We start from the raw sequence: 21,157 nt of genomic DNA, 5'->3' as shown, positions 1-21,157 counted from the left end.
GCCTCCCAAGATAGCATCAGCCTGCCTTCCACACCAGGCACTTCACCATGGACACTCCTGTCCCCATCAGCAACAGGGCACAGTGCTTCCACTTCCTCTCCTTCCCATCACGTGTCAAGTAATGTGTTGCCAAGCCATGGTGAAGCTAAATCTGCTTAGGTGAGAGTAGCCATAGTGGTGCAGTTGCTAAAGTACATCAAGCAGCAAACAACTCACTGGCTGTCACCCAACTGGCTCCAACAACTGGTCAAGGTGGTCATCAACAATGTGGCCGCCGTGAACCTGCTCCATCAACCTAGTTGTGCAAAGGTGCTGGCAATATCCAGGAAACAGTCCTCACATTTAGCCACTCTTACGTAATGAGGAACAGCAGGGCTTCTCCCCCCCCCCCCCCCCAGGGAAAAAGTGGTGGCACTTACACCCCCCCCCCGGCCACACCCCTACCCACCCCTTTAGAGAACAGGGATGCAAGTAAAAATTGCCAGTGACGGTCGTGACAGCCAGGCTTCCAGTGCCCGCCGCCCTAGTCCACGCATGGGCAGCGCAGCCTGGCCCCTTCCTTCCCTGTTCCCCTAATTGGCCAATGCTTTCTTTTTTAATTTAAAATGAAAAATTACCTTTTTTTTGTTTTCTTTTTCCTGCCTGGTGCCACTCTGCCTCCTGCCTGTGGCCGGGGGGGGTCCCAGAAGTGGTGTCTCCTCTCACCCGCTGTCAGTGGTGGGCGGACCTGAGCCAGTGGAGAGTCGGAGGCTGCAGGGACTGAACAAATCATGTAAACTAAGTAAGCAGCGGGCCGGCTGGGTCCAGTAACTAAAGGGGGCAAATCGGTAGAAAATGGGTAGCGGAACGCTGTTCCAGGGTGTTCTGCCAGGAGGGAAGAAGAAAAAAAAAAAAAAAAAAAAAAAAACAAACACCCCAACAACACACACCTGAGGAACAGTCTCTTGGACTTGCAATGACAAAAGTCTGCCACTACTTATTCAATTTTGTGGGAGGAGAAAACCCCAAGACAGCAAGTTAGTCATTTTGCCATTTCCCCATATGAGAGAGAGTGCTATATTTTAAGTTTCATTTATTTATTTCCCCCCTTCCCCCACAACTTTTTATAGTTCCCCCAGGGAACTTTGACAAGCAATCATTTGATTGCTTCTCTCAGACACCAATGCTATGCATTAGTGTCTGAGGCTTACACTGTGTCCCATCCTTCGGAGGGGTTAAATGTATGAAAGATTACAGGTGTAATAACCAACAAACTGATCAATATCTCATTCTTACATGCTTCAGGAGAGTTAACATGACTTATTATTCCTTCTGACGATTAGAAGAATTGAAAAATGGTGCTGTGAACTACCTTAGGCCCCTTTCACATGGGCGAGTATTCCGCGCGGATGCGATGCGCGAGTTGAACGCATTGCACCCGCACTGAATCCCGACCCATTCGTTTCTATGGGGCTGTTCACATGAGCAGTGATTTTCACGCATCACTTGTGCGTTGCGTGAAAATTGCAACATGCTCTATTCTGTGCGTTTTTCATGTAAGGCAGGCTCCATAGAAATGAATGGGGTTGCGTGAAAAATCGCAAGCAAGTGCGGTGCGATTTTCACGCATGGTTGCTAGGAGACCCGATCATTATTATTTTCACTTATAACATGGTTATAAGGGAAAGAAATAATTACTCTTACCGGTAATTGGATTTTCCTTTAGCCTCCACAACGGCACTACGTGGAGGATTACCCCGCCTTCTCCAGGGACAGGAAACAGCTTTCGAGCCCAGCCAATGAAGGGCCCCCTCCCCCTTACCTTGCCAGTTAGTAACCTAGTACTCAAAGATAGATGCAACAATTCAAATTTAATTAAGTAAATAATATCAAATAACAAAATCGTTCAACATACGAGGTCCGGATTAATTCTCCTGAGCGTAATAGAAATGAAAACGTTAAATATTCAAAATTATCCCCTCTTTTTTGGGGGGGGGGGGGGAGAAGAGGATTCCTCATACCGTTGTGGAGGCTAAAAGGAGAATCCAATTACCGGTAAGAGTAATTATTTCTTTTCCTGACGCCTCCACAACGGCACTACGTGGAGGAATAATATAGAAAACATGATTAGGGTGGGACAACTGCCGACAGGACTTTGCGTCCAAACGACAAATCTCTATTCGCAGAGACGTCCAATTTGTAATGATTAAAAAAAAAGGTATCTGGACCGGACCATGTGGCTGCCCGACATATTTCTTCTATCGAAGCCCCTTCAGCCCAGGATGTGGCCAATGCCCTGGTGGAGTGGGCTCTCAACAAGGGTGGAGGGGCTAGCCCTTCTGTTTCATAGACTAGGACAATGCAGGCTTTAATTCATCTTGAGATGGAAGTCTTGCTAGCTGCCTGTCCACGATGTAGACCCAGATATTGTACAAGTAGCTGGTTCAACTTCCTTAGATCTTTTGTGGCCTCCATATATTGCAGGATGCATCTTCTAACGTCTAGGTTAGAAAATAGCTTTTCCATCTCCAAGGACGCCTGGGAACAGAAGGAGGGGAGAGTAACTTCCTGTTGACAGTGGAACTTTGTTACAACTTTAGGTAGGAATTCAGGAGCATGTTTCAATATGATTCTATCCTCTAGAATCCTGAGATAAGGAGGAAGGATGGAAAAAGGCCTGAATCTCCCCTACTCTTCTTGCTGTGGTGATGGTCAACAAAAAAGTTGTCTTGAGGGTCAATGTTCTCAAGGGGATTTCAGCTATAGGCTCAAAGGGTGGATACATTAATCTGGATAGTACCAGATTTAAATCCCAGGGCAGAACTGAAGATCTTAATCTTGGGCGGTTTCTAATTGCCCCCCTATGGAACCTTTTGATGACATTTATGTCTGATAGCTTGGTATTTAAGAACGCACTTAAAGCTGCTACCTGGACTTTTAGGGTACTTACAGACAGTCCCTTATCTAGTCCCGCTTGAAGGAAGTCCAAGATCAGCGCCACCTCAAGTTCTCTGGAAGGGTCATATTTAGCGCCACTAAACCTCAGAAAGGCTTCCCAAGCTCTCAGATATATCCTTGACGTAACATTTTTTCTACTTTGCAAAAGGGTGGATATTACTGCCTCTGAAAATCCCTTTCCTCTCAGTATACTCCTTTCAGCCTCCAGGCTGTTAAGCGAAGCTGGGTGACTTTGGGATGAACAACTGGGCCCTGAGACAATAGATCCGGCTGGGGAGGGAGGATCCAAAAGTCTTTCCCTGCCAGGTTCTTCAGGACTGGGAACCACGATCTTCTGGGCCAGAACGGCGTTATCAGTATGATCTGGGCATTTTCCTCCATGATCTTGCCCAGTACCCTTTGTATCAGGGGAAAGGGAGGAAAGGCATAGAGAAGTTGTTGGGGCCAAGGAGTTGACAAGGCGTCCACACCAAGGGGCAATCTAGGACAGAGGGAGAAAAAGTCCCTGACCTGTGTTTTTTCTTGTGGCAAACAGGTCAACACTTGGAGTGCCCCATCTGGAACAGATTTGCTTGAAGACTTGTCTGTTCAATGTCCATTCTCCTGCCTTTAGCCGGTCTCTGCTGAGGAAGTCCGCCACCTGATTTTCTTTTCCCCCTCACATGGGTTGCGGATAGAGACCGTAGGTTTTTCTCTGCCCATCTTAGGATTTTCGCTGTCACTAAGGAAAGGCAGCGCCTCCTTGTTCCCCCCTGCTTGTTCGGGTAGGTTACAGTTGTCGAATTGTCAGATAGAATCTTTACATTCTTCAGGAGGACGAAAGGGGCAAAGGCTTTTAGGGCTTCCCATACTGCGGTCAACTCTCTCAAATTTGACGAGGCTTGTCGAAGGTGAGAATCCCATAGGCCCTGCTGCAACTGTTTTTCCATGTGGGCTCCCCACCTGTGTTGGCTGGCATCCGTAGTAATGACTACTTGATTTGTCGGTTTCCAGGCCACTCCTCGGGAGAGATTTGATCGATTCATCCACCAAGACAAGGATATCTTGATACGAGATGGAATTTTCACTCTTGTTTAAGGAAGTTTGTTTTTTGTCCCAGCTCCCCAACAGAAAGGACTGGAGTTCTCTTGTATGGTGCTGGGCCCACTGTACCGATGAAATCGTTGAAGTCATAAGACCGAGGATTGTCATTTTCCGGAGGGAGGGACATTCCCGTCTCCGGAAATTCTTGATGCTGGAAATCAAGGTGTCTTGTTTTTGCTCTGGAAGAAAAGGAATACATTAGAATTGAGTCCAGAAGAACTCCCAAAAATGTCATTTTTGAGGGCAGTAGACATGATTTTTCTCTGTTGATCATCCATCCTAGATTGGGCAGGGTGTTCTGTATAATCTGTAGATGGCAAAACAAGCAGTCTTCCGATGGAGCTGCAATCAAAAAATCATCCAAGTATGGGATCAATAGGATCCCTGCCAGATGAAAATGTATTTGCCACTTTCGTCATGACCTTTGTGAACAGTCTTGGAGCTGAACTGAGGCCAAATGGAAGAAAGGATCCCAATGTTACTACCAGTTCCAGGAACTGGTAGCAACATAGGGATCCTTTGAACCATATTGCCGTCCTCAAAAACTTTTGGTCTTTCTTTTGGATTGGAACATGGTAATAGGCGTCCGCCAGGTCTAATTTTACCATGAAAGTCTTTCTGAAGGAGGTTGGTCACAGACTTTATTGATTCCATCTTGAACCTTTTGTACACTATGTACTTGTTCAGGGCTTTCAAGTTTATAATTGCTCTGAAGGAGCCATTCGGTTTCTTTATTAGGGAAAAAAAAAAAAAAAAAAAAAAAAAAGTGAATAAAACCCTTCCTTTTGTTCTTCCACTGGTACAGGAACGATAGCTCTTTTTTCCAGCAGGAGTGATATCTGTAGGTCCATAGCCTCTTGATTTTCCACTTTTAGTTTTATGTTCTCCATATATCGGTTTGGGGGATAATGATTGAATTCCAGGCTGAATACATTTTTTATCCCCTCTAGTACCTAGGGGCAAGCTTGAATGTTCTCCCAGGCAGAATGGAAAAACCTGAGTCTTCCCCCTACGGCCCCCCTGGCGTCATTGGGAGGGTGTGCGGGCGGACTTGTCGGGGTTAAACAAGAACCCCCTTCCCTCGGGTAGACTGCCAAGACTGCCCTGAATCTCTCTTTTTTTGGTCAAATCTCCCACGTTTTTTTGGGGACGAAAGGAACGTCTTTTAAAAAAAAAAAAAAAAAAAGATTCAGTGGGAAAGCCTTTTTTTGTATCTGAGCCTTTTTCCAGGATGTCGTCTAGAGCTGTGCCAAAAACTCTCACCTTCACATGGTAGAGAACAAAGCTTATTCTTTGACGCTGTATCACCTGACCATGTACGCACCCAAATAGCTCTTCGTGAAGCATTGGATAGGGCGGCTGTTCTGGCCGACAACTTTACTATATCGGCTGAGGCATCGGCGATAAAATTTGCAGCTTGCTTCAGTATTGGGATTGAAGCCAGGAAGTCTTCCCTGGGCGTGCCGGATCCAATATGCTCCTCTAACTGTCCCAACCACAGAGACAGGGTTCTGGCGGTGTAGGTGGCAGCAATACCTGGTCTCAATACAGTGGTGGAGGATTCCCATGTCTTTTTTAGGAGACTGTCACATTTTTTATCCATGGGATCTTTGAGAAATCCCAGGTCTTCAAAAGGGAAGGGCAGATTTTTTTTTTTTAAATCCTTGCCACGGGGGCATCCACCTTAGGAGTTTTATCCCAGGTGGCCGAGTCCTCTTCTCCAAATGGATATTTCCTTCTGAAAATTTTTAGCCTCTTCAGGGTCTTTCCATTTGTTTTGGATTAAGGATTTAATATTAGCGTGGACAGGAAAAACACGTTTTTCTTGTCCCCTAGAGCTGCGAACATCTGATCTTGTACAGATAGTGGCTCTTTCGCTTCTTCCAGGTTAATTGTAGCTCTGATATTTTTTAGCAAGACTTCTGTCTCTTCTACCAAACACATGGGTCGACCATAGGTGTCTACTGAAATGTCAGTCTGGACCCGATGAAATTTCTCCTTCATCCAAGTCGGAAACTTGCTCCACAACGGAGGCGTTAAAGGTAGAGGGTCTGGGCTGTATGGTAGCTAGCTTTGCTTCTACTGCTGACCCAACTTCTTCTTTAATGATATTTCTCAGAGTCTCCACCAAGGAAGGGGTTTCTTCTGAGACCACTTTGTCACAGCATTTTTGGCATAAAGATTTTTTTTATGAGAGCCAGACAGCGTTTTTTTTGCACATAGCACATTTTCTTCTGATGGATGGCTCCTTTTTAGAAGATTCTCTTCCCTAGGAGACACAACAGCAAGAATAGTCTTATCTATCTCCCTTTCTTTTGCTTTTTAGGAACCACCACCAGAAGAAAACCCAGTGCGAGTAAATACGGGTGCATGGACAAACAAAACACCTCTCATACATTGAGTAGGGAGGAGGCTTACCGAGCTAGAAGGCCTGGAGGAATCTGTGGGCTTTTTGGGGGAGTTATCTTCGGCTTGCATCGTCGGTTCGCTCTTCAGGTAGGCAGTGAAGCACTTTAACTGCAGGACCTCTGGTTAGAACGCCGCCGACTGCTTCTACTTCCTTATACATGAAGCTCCGCCCCTCCTATGCGTCACGCCGGCCCCTTCTGATGACGCGATCCTTCACGTCATAGAGGCCAGCGCTACAGGAGGAATATGGGGGTCCAGGCACGCCCCCTCAGGAGGAATATGCCCCGGCCCAGGCACGCCCCCTCAAGCCGCACAAAGAAGCCGGTTCTCACAGAACGCAGAAAAAACAGCCCGGGGTGACCAGCGCAGCTGGCGTTTCACCAAGGGGAGGAAGGACCAAGATACCAGGTCCCGCGACCCTCTCCCCTGCGATGGCCCTCCGGCAGCGCCGGGACAACAAACCAAAGGCCTCGCGGATAATGCTGGTGCTCGAGATCCCGAGCCTTCTGAGGGACAGGAAACAACTGGCAAGGTAAGAGGGAGGGGGCCCTTTATTGGCTGGGCTCGAAAGCCGTTTCCTGTCCCTGGAGAAGGCGGGGTAATCCTCCACGTAGTGCCATTGTGGAAGCGTCAGGAAAAGTCGCATTCTGAATACAGAATGCATAGTAAAATAGCGCTGGAGGGGTTAAAAATAATTTAACTCGCCTTAATCCACTTGATCGCGCAGCCGGCATCTCTTCTGGCTTCTTTCTTTGCTTTGTGCAGGAACAGGACCTGTGGTGGCATCACTCCAGTCATCACAATCCTTTACCATGGCGATGGATCATGTTATGACCGGAGTGACGTCACCACAGGTCCTGTTCCTGCACAAAGCAAAGAAAGAAGGCAGAAGAGATGCCGACTGTGCGATTAAGTGGATTAAGGAGAGTTAAAAAAAAAAAAAAAAAAAAAAAAGTTAACCCCTCCAGCACCATTTTGCTAAGGGAAAAATACAAATCTACAGAACACCGATCCCAAGCCCGAACTTCTGTGAAGGTTATGGGTACCAAACATGCGTTTTGCACGCGCGTGAGAAAAATCTGCATTACAATGTTTTGCACTTGCGCGAATTTTCCGTGCATGTTCCTGCAACGCACCTGCACCTTTTCCCGCAACGCCCCAGAGGTAGGCAACCTCCGGCTCCCAGCTGTTGTGAAACTACAACTCCCAGTATGCATACTTGCTCTGCTAAGAACTCTCAGAAATGAATGGAGCATGCTGGTAATTGTAGTTTCACAACAGCTGGGAGACGGAGGTTGCCTACCCCTGCCCTAGGCCTCATGCACATGGCCGCTGTGCAGCTGGGACTGAGACCCATTCAGCTTCAATTCCTTTGGAACCAATTAATGGGCTTTTCCTAAATCCTACAATATACCCCATTTTATTCTAGCCCCATATGGCTTAGGCCAGGCATGCTCAACCTGCGGCCCTCCAGCTGTTGTAAAACTACAACTCCCACAATGCCCTGCTGTAGGCTGTTCAGGCATGCTGGGAGTTGTAGTTTTGTAGCAGCTGGAGGGCCGCAGGTTGAGCATGCCTGGATTAGTCAATACACCAATCATTAATACTAATATTTGATTGTATTTAATATGGTTTACCCTAGTATAGTACTCCTCTTCCCCCATAAAGATAACATGATAGGAACAAGTGACCAATCCCACCTCCCACCCCAAGCGGTGTCCACAGATGGTCCTGGCACTTCTAACACCAAACCGGGAGGCCGCAAGCCAGTTGCGTTCCATGGACCGGAATTGGGCTCCAGCTCTCCACCAGAAGCTCGTCACTAAAAAGATTTACATTAATCAACGCAGTTCCTACACCCCTATGACCTATTTTTATATCTCCAATATTATTATGGATCCAAAAGCCCAGACAGACATGGTCATCAGCCTATAATATGCATTCCACTCTGGGACACCCACTTCCTGTTATACAGGAAGTGACGTTCCCCTCAACCCCTCCCAGCACATGCTTTTTATATAATCCACTGGTAAATTTGCATACTATGGTTTTATTATCTGTATACTTACTTTTACTTCTGATGAAGGGGGCATTTAGTCAAACCCACCTATGATTTTAAGAACTGAAAAGGAAAGCACCAGAAGTACTGGATACTGCCGTGTTATGCCCACGATACTAAATCCTGGCGCGGGATGTTGCATCCTTGGGTGTCTTGAGATTTATCCCATGGACCTCGTCCTCAGTGAGGTCAGTCAACTTCTTAGATTTCACTTTCATAGAAGGAAAAATTATGATTACACTTACCGGTAAATCGGATTTTCCTGACCCCACGACAGCACCACTGAGAAGGCTCTGCCTCCATGGACAGGAAACCTGTAGCATAAAAAAGGTGGAGCCACTCTCCCACCTCAGTGGGTTTACAGAGCATGAGAGGGACTCCCCTTTTGGTTAACACAATATATCCATTTTTTTTATTTTATTTTTGCATCACACCACGTGAAATTTAGCACCAACCACCACCTTAGGGAGGGAATTAGACGGGTGCTGTCGTGGGGTCAGGAAAATCCGGTTACCGGTAAGTGTAATCATAATTTTTCCCCTCCCCCATGACAGCACCACAGAGAGATTATGTAGAATTCAAGGGAGGGTGACCACCTCTAACACCTTAGTACCAAAAAGGAGGTCAGAAACAGAGTCAAGCTGAAGTCTATAGTGCCTATAGAAAGTAGAGGGAGAAGCCCACGTGGCTGCCCTGCAGATTTGGTCAATAGAGACGTTAGACCTTTCTGCCCAGGAGGTAGACATCGCCCTAGTAGAGTGAGCCTTCAAAAGACAGTGGAGGAGAAAGACCGGAACAAGAGTAGGCTAAGGAAATTAGCTCTCGAATCCACCTAGCGATGGTACTTTTGGAGGCAGCATTACCTTTTCGGGCCCCAGCGTACAACACTAACAAGGATGAGGATTTTCTCCAATCCTTTGATCTCTCTAGGTACTGATCAGGCACCTTCTTACGTCCAATAAGTGCCATCTTTCTTCATCCTCAGATTTTGGTTCTGGAAAAAAGACTGGCAGAACTATCTCCTGCAACCTGTTAGTTTTAGAAGGTACCTTAGAAATGAATTTAGGATCTGGTCCAAGTATTACCCTATCCTCGTGTATGGTCATAAACGGGGAGTTAATAGATAGGGCCTGAAGCTCGCTAACTCTACGTGCTGAAGTTAAAGCCATTAATATAACCAACTTTAACGTGAGATTTTTTAAATCGAGCACTCCTCAATGGGCTCAAAAGGGAGACTGGTCAAAGCTTTTAAGACTAGGTTCAAGTCCCAGGGGGGAAATCTGGGACCCCTGACAGGAGCAACCCTATCAACTGCCTTGAAGAACCTGACTATCCAGGGATCCATGGCCAGGCTTCTACCGCTTAGACCGGAGAGGGCCGAAACCTGAACCTTCAGAGTGCTCTTGGCCAAACCTAAGGACAACCCTCTTTGTAAAAATTCTAAGACCTGTCTGGTGGAAATTCTCTGGCCAAACACCGGTGTCAAGACCTGAAAAGGAAAGGAATCTCTTCCATATTCTGGCATAGTCACCTTTTTCCTGCTACAAAGAATGGTGGAAGTCAGCACTTCTGAGAAGCCCTTCTTAATTAAGTGCACCCTCTCAATCTCCATGCCGTAAGGATTCTATCTCTGGGTGCATTACTGGACCCTGCCTCAAGAGATTTGGAATCTCGGGAAGAAACCACGGCTCTGCTACCGACACGGACCTGAGAAGAGAGACCCATGCGCTCCTTGGCCAAAAAGGGGCGATTACTATCATGTCCGACCTTTCTTCCCTTATCTTTCTGAGAACTCTGGGAAGGAGCTGAAGAGAAGGAAAGGCATATCCCAGGTGGAACTTCCATTCCAGGAGGAAGGCATCCACCCCAAATGGGGATTCGTAGGGGCTGAGGGAGCAAAACTTTCCTACCTGCCTGTTCTCCCTGGTGGAAAACAGATCTATTTCCGGTACACCCCATAGATCCACAATTTTTGCAAATATAGACGGGTCTAGGGACCACTCCCCCTGTTTCAAACGATGACTGCTTAGGAAGTCGGCCTGGACATTTTCCTTCCCCCTTATATGCAGAGCAGATATGCAAGATAAATGCATTTCTATCTCCGAGAATATTATCTCTGCCTCCCTCATTAAAGATAGGGATCTGGTACCTCCCTGGCGGTTTAGGTATGACACCACCGTTCTGTTGTCAGACATGATCCTGACATGCTGGTGCTGGAGTTCTGGAAGTGCTGTCCGTAAGGCCAACAATACCGCTCTCAATTCCTTTCTGTTGGAAGAGAATTGCCTCTGCAACGGGGACCAGACTCCCTGCCTCAACTGACCCCGGAAGTGTGCACCCCATCCCCATGGGCTGGTGTCTGTTGTAATCACTACTGGATCGGGGTAATTCCATGGGATACCCTGGTCTAGGTTTTCTACCTCCAACCACCAGTTGAGGGAGATAAGAGTTTTTCGGCTGAGATTCATCTGGGAGTCCAAGGTTATTTCCCTTTGTTTTGTCATATTCAATATTTCCCCCTGTAATATTCTCGAATGAAATTGTGCCCAACGAACCGCTGGAATGCAGGCAGTCAATCCTAGTAGAACCATTGCCTTTCAGACTGACATCCTCGGAATTTCCTGAGCTCTCCGTTCTGGATTTTGACTATCTTCTCTGATGGAATGAAAAGTCCTTTGTCGCACAGAGTCCAACTGAACTCCCAAGAATATCTGGCTTGTGCTGGGTTCCAACTTGGATTCTTTAAATTGATCATCCAACCATGATGCTCCAGGATCCGAATCACCGTTTGGACCGAATTTTGACATGTTTCCAGCGTCTTTGCTATAAATCAAGAAGTCGTCCAGATAGGGTAGAAACAGAATATCTTCCTTTTGAAGGAAGGATGCTACCTCCGCCATCACCTTGGTAAAGGTTCTCGGAGCCGTAGATAGGCCGAAGGGCATGGCCTGAAACTGAAGGTGTCTGGTTCCATTGTTCTCTGCAACCGCTACCCTCAGAAATTTTTGAAAAAGGGGATGCATCAGGATATGTAGATATGCATCTTTCAAATCTAACACCGCCATGAAACAACCCTGAAAAACTAAATGAGTCGCAGATTTTATGGTTTCCATCTTGAATCTTTTTATTACCAGATATTTGTTCAAATGTTTTAAATTTATAATTGTTCGGTAGGATCTGTCCGGTTTTTTGACCAAGAACAGAGTAGAGTAGAAGCCCTTCCCCTGTTCTGCCCTTGGTACTGGTACTAACACCCTTTTCTCAATCAGCTGAGCCACCTCTTTTGACAATTTTCTGGATTTTTTTTGTCACCACAAACCTGAGGACAATGTCCCCTGAACTGCAGCCTTAAGCCCTCTGTTATGATATCTGTTACCCATTTCCCTGCGACCTCTCTCCAGGCAGAGGGGAAGAATTTTAGTCTCCCTCCTACCTGTAGTGTGGCATCATTTTTTTTTTTTTTGACAGCTTGTCCTTTTGAGAGGAGGAGGAACTTCCAAACATGAAGCCTCTACCTCCTGACCCCCTAGGTCTGGGAAACTGATCTCTATCTCCCGGCTGTCTCCTTCCCCGAGACCTGGGAACATTCTGAAAGGGACGTCTAAGGTCTAAATTGCGAAAAAGAGGATTCCTGAGGCACTCTTTTTCCTATCTGCTGCCTTTTCCCAACAGGGCATCTAATTCTGGGCCAAACAAAAATTGTCCCTGACAGGGGATACTATACAATCGTTGTTTGGAGGCCATGTCGCCTCCCCTCCAGTTCTTAAGCCAAAGAGCTCTACGGGCGGAGTTGGAAGTGGAAGCAGATCTGGCTGATAATCGAACTGCCTCAACTGAAGCATCTGATAAGAAATCCACGGCCTTCTGCAGGGTTGGTAAAGAATTTAAGATCTGATCCGTAGGGCACTTATCCCTTAACTGACCTTCTAACCTCTAGCCACAAGGCTAAGGATCTAGCCGTAACGGTTGCTGCTATATTTGGTCTAAAGGAGGCAGTAGATGCTTCCCCAAGTATTCTTGAGGCAAGAGTCTATCTTTTTGTCTAGTGGGTCCTTCAAAAATCCCATATCGTCGAATGGTAAGGAAGATCTCCTGGAAACCTTAGAAATGGCCACATCTAATTTAGGTGCCTTATCCCATGAAGTAGTAGCCTCTTCCTCAAAGGGGTACGTTCTCTTAATTTTTACTAACGAAGGCTTTTTTGTCAGGCTTCTTCCATTCCCTTTCTATCAAAGCCAATATGCTCTTATGTAAGGGAAAACATTTTCTTTTCACGCAGTCCCTCGAAGACTGCAGTCCGCCACAGACCTATCTTACCTGACGTCCTCCAGCTCTAGCGTAGCTCTAATTGTTTTTAGCAATTTTTCCGTATCGGACACAGGGAACAAGAATTTTTTCTCCTGTTCCTCCTCCGAAGGATGAATCTTCCGACCTATCGTCCCTATCATCCTCGCTAATAGACTGCTTCTGAATCCGTCTTGTCTACTGATTTTTTAGATTTTTTTGAAGTTTTAAGGGACTCCTTAACCTCCGCTTTAATTAGTTCTCTAATGTCCTTCATAAAATTAGGGGATTCCTCCGCCTAGGGTCTTCTCAATACAATCCTGACATAACTTTTTGTTATAGGAAGTGGACAAGGAGCATCTACACAATGCACACTCATTCTTTTTTGGCTGCCATCTAAAAAAAAAAAAATAATGATAGATACGAAGGAATACATTAGTATCTTCATAAAACCTTGTGTGTCTTACCCCTTTATAAGCATCTTCTATACCGGCTGCTTTTCAGATTCCGTTTCTTCTGGTCTTTTCTCTTCCTCCATAATATTCCTGGAGGCATAGCGGATAATAGTCAATATGCCGCAGGGAACAGCACCTCTCCTCTGAGAGTTCCACATGTTCCCTGGGAGCGCTGTGCCTAAATGAAGCGGCCTTTACTCTCACCCTTTTGATCCACCTGGGAAAAAAAGAATGTATGATGGAGGAAAAACTGGCAGCTCAGAGACCTAGATGGGATTCACAGGCCACCTCCAGCGTTCTCCTCTCCAGCTGTGAACTCCGAACACTGAAACGCAAGAGATACTTTTATTTCCGGTCACCGGACCGGAAGTAGTCAGTGGAACGCACGTCTTAACTGACGTAATTCCTGCGGCTTCCGGTTTGGCGCTCCGACGCGCTCCACTGCTCCAGCTTCCGCCCGCAGTCCCCACGGGGTGCGCGCCTGGGACAGCCGCCCTCTGGCGTGTCTCCCTCTGCCGCCCTGCATCGCAGCAACACACGGTCATGTTCCTTTGAGGGACCGGTGTCTTCAGCCCTAGGACAAGCGGTCGACCCGGAACAACCACCACCCCTCAGGTAAAGCTGGCATGACCCATGGCTCTCTAGGCTTTCCAAACCATGGGTCCCTACAAGAGAAAACAGCTACACGTCTCCTGCTCCAGGGACAGGAAACCTCACTGAGGTGGGAGAGTGGCTCCACCTTTTTTATGCTACAGGTTTGCCCTCCCCCCCTTTATCTTGTGATGCGGTAGGTGTTCCTATGCCTCCAGCCACTACAGGCAGCCTTCATTTTTGACACACACTTAGAGTTTATTCCCTCCCATCTCCCCTTTGGCTCCCTGCTTGTTGTCTTCCAACTGAGGCCTCATGTACATGACAGTTGTGTGTTTTGCTGTCCACAAAACACAGATGCTGTCTGTGTGCTTTACGCCATTTTCTAAAAACGGCATGGACAGCCATTGACGCAACTGCCTATTCTTGGCCGCAAAACAGACACGGAATGACACAATGGATGCGGACAGCACACAGAGTGCTGTCTGCATCTTTTGCGGCCCCATTCGAGTGAACGGGTTTGTATCTGTGCATCTCCTCACAATGAGGGTGGGGGGAATAAAAAATAAAATAAAAATTAAAAAATCCCCCCTTAAAATCTTTTATTAAGTAGACGCTTTAAGAAGAGGTTAACGACAGGACCTTCACGTAATGGAGGAAGCTTTTGCATTTTATTTTCAACAAGCATTAAAATAATGCTAATGAGTCATTGACAATTTTGATTTTCAAGACTAGATTACATGGATTTTTTCTTAAATATAAACAGCTTTAGTTGAAAGTAATAGCAGACCATGCGACCAGGGTAAACTATAGCCAATCACTCAAGTCAGTAAAATGAAGTGTTTAACTACAAAACAATCTCTAAATTGCCACACTTAATGAAGAGAGCAGGACGAGGCTTTACAGTTCAGGTTCCAAGGCTGATACTTTATTATACAGTTACAAAAATAATTAGCCCTTCTCGAGTTCAACAAATCTCTTCTAGGGAAATACAGAACAAACACGACAATTCATTAGCGAGAACAGCAATCAGTCAGCTGTTGGATCAAGGTCACAGCTCATTTTATACACTGAAAATAACCACCTGAGTTCATGGTAATGGCTTTTAGCATTCACACAGAAGAGCCAAGTTTACTAACCAAAATGCATCATCAACATAAATGACTGTACTGAAGGTTGCTGTATGGAGGAAGAAGCAATTACTCAGAATATAACATGGTAAATATAGATATAGCTTATTATTCTGGTTTGGATATTCAACTGGGCAGTGAAATTATAAAAGTATATTACCATTATTTGATGAAATTCAGTACAATGTTAATGCATGAAGAAGCCCCAAAACCTTTATGTTGCAGAATTCTGGTGGAGAACACCCACAGTCATAGGCTTCATAGATGTAAAGTAACTACCATTGCATAACATACCTTTAACACATTATGCCTATGCATGTACTGTTACATTAACCCATTCAGTATATTGGGTGCAATGCCAGGTCTTTAAAGATGGCACCAGCTCACCAAGTAGGGACCACAGCCACTGGGTGCTTGCCGTTTTACACAGCAGACACCCAGTTGCAGACCCCATGATCAGCAAAAAGCAAATCACAGACTTTTAACCACTCAGTTAAGCTCCCCTAGCTTAAACACCCTTAATGACCAGACCACTTTTTACAATTCTGCACTACACTATTTTCAGTTCACTGCTCGGTCATGCAACTTACCACCCAAGTGAATTTTACATCCTTTTCTTCTCACTAATAGAGCTTTCATTTGGTGGCATTTCATTGCTGCTGACATTTTTACTTTTTTTGATATTAATCGAAAATGACCAAAATTTGCCCCAAAAAAACGAAATTTTTCACTTTGTTGTAAAATTTTTCAAATAAAACTACATTTCTGTATAAATTTCTCTAAATTTATTGTTCCACATGTCTTTGATAAAAAAAAAAATGCAATAAGTGTATATTTATTGGTTTGGGTAAAAATTATAGCGTTTACAAACTATGGTGCAAAAAAAAAAAACTCTCCCAATGTGTTTTGGGGTGTATTTTTACATATACCCATGCTGGGTGAGATAAATATCTCTGTAAAAGACAATTTATTTTTATTTTTTATACAAAGTACTCATTTTACTGAGATATTTCTCTCCCCCAGCATGGGCATATGTAAAAATACACCCCAAAACACATTGCCCAACTTCTCCTGAGTACGGCGATACCACAAGTGTGACACTTTTTTGCAGCCAAGATGCGCAAAGGGGCCCAAATTCCAATGAGCACCTTTAGGCCTCTTTCACACGGGAGTCTTATTTTTGGCCCGGATAAGAGGCTGGTGCGTTGCGGGAAAATGCGCGATTTTTCGGCGCGAGTGCAAAACATTGTAATGCGTTTTGCACTCGCGTGAGAAAAATCGCGCATGTTTGGTACCCAAACCCGGTGTTCTGTAGATTGTATTTTCCCTTATAACATGGTTCACCATGGTAAAAGATCATGTGACGTACCATGTGATGACTGGAGTGACATCAAAGGTCCTTTACCTGTATTTAATGCTCACCACAGGTCCTATTCAACAAAGGAGACACAAGGAGATGCCGGGCTTCGCGATCAAGTGGACTAAGGTGAGCTAAATATTTTTTATCCCCTGTATTCAGAATGCAATTATTTTCCCTTATAACCATGTTATAAGGGAAAATAATGATTGGGTCTCCATCCCGATCGTCTCCTAGCAACCGTGCGTTAAAAAAAAAAAAAATTGCACCGCATCCGCAGATGCTATGCGATTTTCACACACCCCATTCACTTCTATGGGGCCTGCGTTGCGTGAAAAAAACAAAACAAAATCGCACAATATAGAGCATGCTGCGATTTTCACTCAATGCACAAGTGATGCGTGAAAGTCACCGCTCATGTGCACAGCCCCATAGAAATGAATGGGTCAGGATTCAGTGCAGGTGCAATACGTTCACCGCACGCATTGCACCCGTGTGAAAGGGGCCTTAGGATTTCACAGGGCATTTTTACGCATTTGGATTCCGTGAGGGGTATGGTGAGTTCATGTAAAATTTAATTTTGTCACAAGTTAGTGGAATATGAGCCTTTGTAAGGTAAGAAGAGGGAGAAAAAAAAAAAAAAAAAAAAAAAAAAAAAAAAAAAAAACATTCCTTCTATGAACTCGCCATGCCCCTCAAAAGTGATCTCTATAGCACTGCAGCGATTTTACAGTGCTTTTGCAGTGATCAGAAAATAAAAATTCTGTCACTGCGGTGGGGCAGACTGAACGCAAGTGTGTGCACAAGATCAGGCCTGATCGGGCGAACATTGCGTTTTTTTTGTAGAGCCTATAGAACATGTCCTATTCTTGTCCGCAATTGCGGACAAGAAAAGGCATTTTCTATTTAGTTCTGGCAATGTGCGGATCCGCAAAATGCGGAAAGCACATTGCCGGTGTCAGTGTTTTGCGGATCCGCAAAACATATACGGATGCCTGAATGGAGCCTTACAGGGGTTAATAAGTGATGCGGGGGGGGGGGGGGTGGGGGGTTGGGGAGGAGTGTAGTGACTGGTGCTACTTACAGAGCTGCCTGTGTCCAACAGAGCTGCCTGTGTCCTCTGGTGGTTGATCCAAGCAAAAGGGACCAGGTAGCAGGTATATCACACACGGTTAACAAAACAGCATCTAATATACCTTTTTTTGGGAGGGAGGGGGGGGGGGGGGGGGGGTTGGGGGTGGAAATCGCATCTACAGCCTGTCAGTGAATGATCGCTGCTGGCAGGCTGTAGATCAACTTCTCAGGTTAGCGTGGCTGTGAACGCGCACGCATGTTCACGCGAAATCTCGCGAGATGATGCACCGATGCGTCTACGAGGAATAACCCGGCCGCCCGCAGGACGCAGCCCTGCGTTAGGCGGTCGGGAGATGGTTAAGCATTTCGCAGAACAACAAAACACGGACACTAGCAATGTGCATTCTGTGGACCACACATCGCCGGCACTTAACAGAAAATAAACAGAATTGCAGATGTGTGAATGGACCCTAACCCCCCCCCCCCCCCCCAAATACAAAATGGTACCAATAAAAGCAGCTTTCCCCACAAAACATGCACCCTCATATCGTCCTTTAGATTTAAAGGGAACCTGTCACCAGGATTTTGGGTATAGAGCTGAGGACATGGGTTGCTAGATGTCCACTAGCACATCCGCAATATCCAGTCCCCATAGCTCTGTGTGCTTTTATTGTGTATAAAAACCGATTTGATACATATGCAAATTAACCTGAGATGAATCAGAGCTTGAAAATAGGACTCTTCTCTGGTCACACAAGTAAGATATGACTCCTTTATGTTAATTTGCATATGTATCAAATCGTTTTATTGTGTAAAAAAAAAAAAAGCACACAGAGCTATGGGGACTGGGTATTGCGGTAGTGCTAGCGGCCATCTAGCAACCCATGTCCTCAGCTCTATACACAAAATCTCGGTGACAGGTTCTCTTTAAAATATAAAGTTTTTGGGGCTTGAATATGATGGGGGGGGGGGGGGGGGGGAAGAGAGAAACACACACACCTGACATCCAGCTCCTTAAAGACACTCAGTGACATAGCCACTACATTATTTGAATGCATCAGTAAACCCACACAATACACTATTAGGGGTATTCATATAGAAAAGTAAAGTAACATTTCTTGACAAAAATATTGTATAAAAATTAGCCACAATTTTACCATTGTGACATTTGATAAAAGTGGTGAAAAGTACACCAATACAGACAGAAGGAAAACTGACGAATTATTCCCCCATAGCCTTTACATTCAGGTCCAAGAACAGACCTGACCCGCTGAGCGCCACCTACACAGAAAAGCTGGTAACTATACAAGTGGCTTACCACCAACCGCTCTCAAAATGCCATTCACAGGTCTCACCTTGGAGGACAGCAGAAAGCCTTTCCACACAAGCCTGTCTTCTGAGATGGCTCCCTCTCTCCAGTCCACACCTGGCCCCTAAATATCCCAGTAATGGGCTGGACTGTGTTACAAAGAAAACCAGTACTGGCCGGGAAGGGATTGATAGGCTTCACTACCAACCTTTCCCCCATTCCGTGTAATTCCTGGCCTGAAAGCAGAACTTACCAAAAGCCCTTGGCAAACTGCACTTACATATGGGTTTCTTAGGATATGTTCACATGATGGATTTAGAAAATGTGCTGATTTCGTATGAATTTTATTTTTTAATTTTTTTCTTCAGCTCCACGCTCATTTAAATGGGAGAAGCAGCGTAGATTCCGTTCCAAGATAGGGCGGCTTTTTTTTTTTTTTTCATGCAGTTTTTTCAGTGTGGAAAAAAAGAACGTTTTGCCTCCCATTGAAATGAATAAGACACTTTCTAGAGGTTTTTTTTTGGCTCGGATTCCGCGTGGCAAACCGCCAAAAAACATTGTGTGAACAGACCCTCAGTGGGCCTATACGCGGTGCTAGTTTGCACCAACTATAAACAAAAAAAAAAAAGCAAATACATTTTGGTACGTTTTTATGCGGATTTGGCATCATGCGCACAGTCGTTGTTGTCCGCTGCCCGCATTATGGTCCGCAATATACGGCACCAGCCATTTGTGCAGTGCTAAACGCAGGCACGGAACCCCGCGGAAGCACTATGGTTTTATGTCTATGTCTCCGCACCACAAAAAAGAAGTGCGTGCAGTACTTTTTTGCGATGCAGATCGTCAACTCTATTCAGGTGAATGGGTCCACGTCTGCAGACGGTGGGCACACGGTCGGTGTCCATGCATCGCAGACAGCAATTTGTGATCCGCAGCATGGGCAAGGCTGGCACACGGTTGTGTGCATGAGGCATTTTGGTGGGGATGTTCAATTTTATTGAAGTCTATGGGGAAAACCACTCTAGAGAAGGTGTGGAAGGGCATGAACTATTGACATGCTGCGGATTCTAAAATCCACACAACAGGTCAATTTCCGCTTCTAAGAAAAAAAGGAAGAATGTATGAGATTTGTAATATCTTATTCACTTCGCTGATCCTGTATCACGTTGTATTCCACACCCTTTTGCCTCATTCACACGTCAGTGTTCGGTCAGTGATTTCCATCAGTGATTTTGAGCCAAAACCAGGTCCTGCTCTAAACACAGAACAGGTGCAGATCTTTCCCTTATACATTATGTCTGTAGAGGCCTCTTACATACGAACGTGACGTATTTTGCGGTCCGCAAATTCACTTCAATGGGGCCGCAAAAGATGCGGACAGCACTCCGTGGCTCCATTCCACGGCCCCGCTAAAAAAAAAAAAAAAAAAACCATAACATGTCCTATTCTTGTCCGCACTTGGTGGACAATAATAGGCATTTATATTGCCGGCACCCGTTCCGTAAATTGCAGAAGGCAACACGGGCTGCTTCCGTTTTTTGCGGATCCGCGGTTTGCGGACCGCAAAAAACAGCACGGTTGTGTGCATGAGTCCTTTAGAACATGCTGCGAATTTTCATGTAACGCACAAGTAAAAAACAACGTTCATGCACACAGACCCATTAAAATGAATGGGTTCCGATTCAGTGCGGGAGCAATGCGTTCGCGTCAAACATTGCACCCACACTGAAAAATTGCTCATCTGAAAGGGGCCTTAGAGTTCTAGAATGTATTATATAACACTGGCATAATGCTGTCAGCGTTAGGCTACATGCACACAACCGTTGTGTGTTTTGCGGTCCACAAATTACAGATCCGCAAAACACGAATGGCATTCGTGTGCATTCCGCAATTTGTGGAACGGCACCGACAGCCGGTAATATAACTGCCTATTCTTGTCTGCAAAATGGGCAAGAATAGGTACAGGTTATATATATTTTTTGGGCGGACCACAGAACGGAGAAATGGATGCGGACAGCACATGGCTCGGCTACGGACGAAAACAACGGCCGTGTGCATGTGGCCTTATTCAATACATTCCAGAACTCTAAGGCCTCAGACACACGACCGTTGTTTCGGTCCGCATCCGAGCCGCAGAATTTGCAGCTCGGATGCGGACCCATTCACTTCAATGGGGCCGCAAAAGATGCGGACAGCACTCCGTGTGCTGTCCGCATCCGTTGCTCCGTACCGTGGTCCGCATAAAAAAATATAACCTGTCCTATTTTTGTCTTTTTTGCAGACAAGAATAGGCAGTTATATCAATGGCTGTCCGTGCCGTTCTGCAAATGGCGGAATGCACACAGACACCATACGTGTTTTGCGGATCTGCAATTTGCGGACCACAAAACACACAACGGTCGTGTGCATGAGGCCTGAGGCTACATTCACACAATCGTATGTGTTTTGCAGATCCACAAAAAATACAGC

The 21,157-nt window shown here is 45.6% G+C and overlaps 1 protein-coding gene across 3 annotated transcripts in view; it reads right to left on the bottom strand.

Annotated features, from left to right (window-relative positions):
* The window catches only part of STS (steroid sulfatase), a 331,273-nt gene that overhangs the window by 234,172 nt on the left and 75,944 nt on the right, over positions 1 to 21,157 (bottom strand). The window contains exon 1 of one of the 3 annotated variants that reach the window (XM_044287273.1): positions 618 to 736. The exons of the other annotated variants lie outside the window; for them this stretch is intronic. The gene's annotated coding sequence lies outside the window, so the exon portion shown is untranslated. Of the gene's footprint in view, positions 1 to 617; positions 737 to 21,157 lie in introns of those variants that run through there. 3 annotated transcript variants of the gene reach the window in all.

The sequence above is a fragment of the Bufo gargarizans genome, chromosome 3, assembly GCF_014858855.1.
Source record: "Bufo gargarizans isolate SCDJY-AF-19 chromosome 3, ASM1485885v1, whole genome shotgun sequence".
Lineage (NCBI taxonomy): Eukaryota > Metazoa > Chordata > Amphibia > Anura > Bufonidae > Bufo > Bufo gargarizans.
The sequence above is the reverse complement of the archived record's forward strand: the minus strand, read 5'-3'. Positions and strand labels throughout refer to the sequence as shown.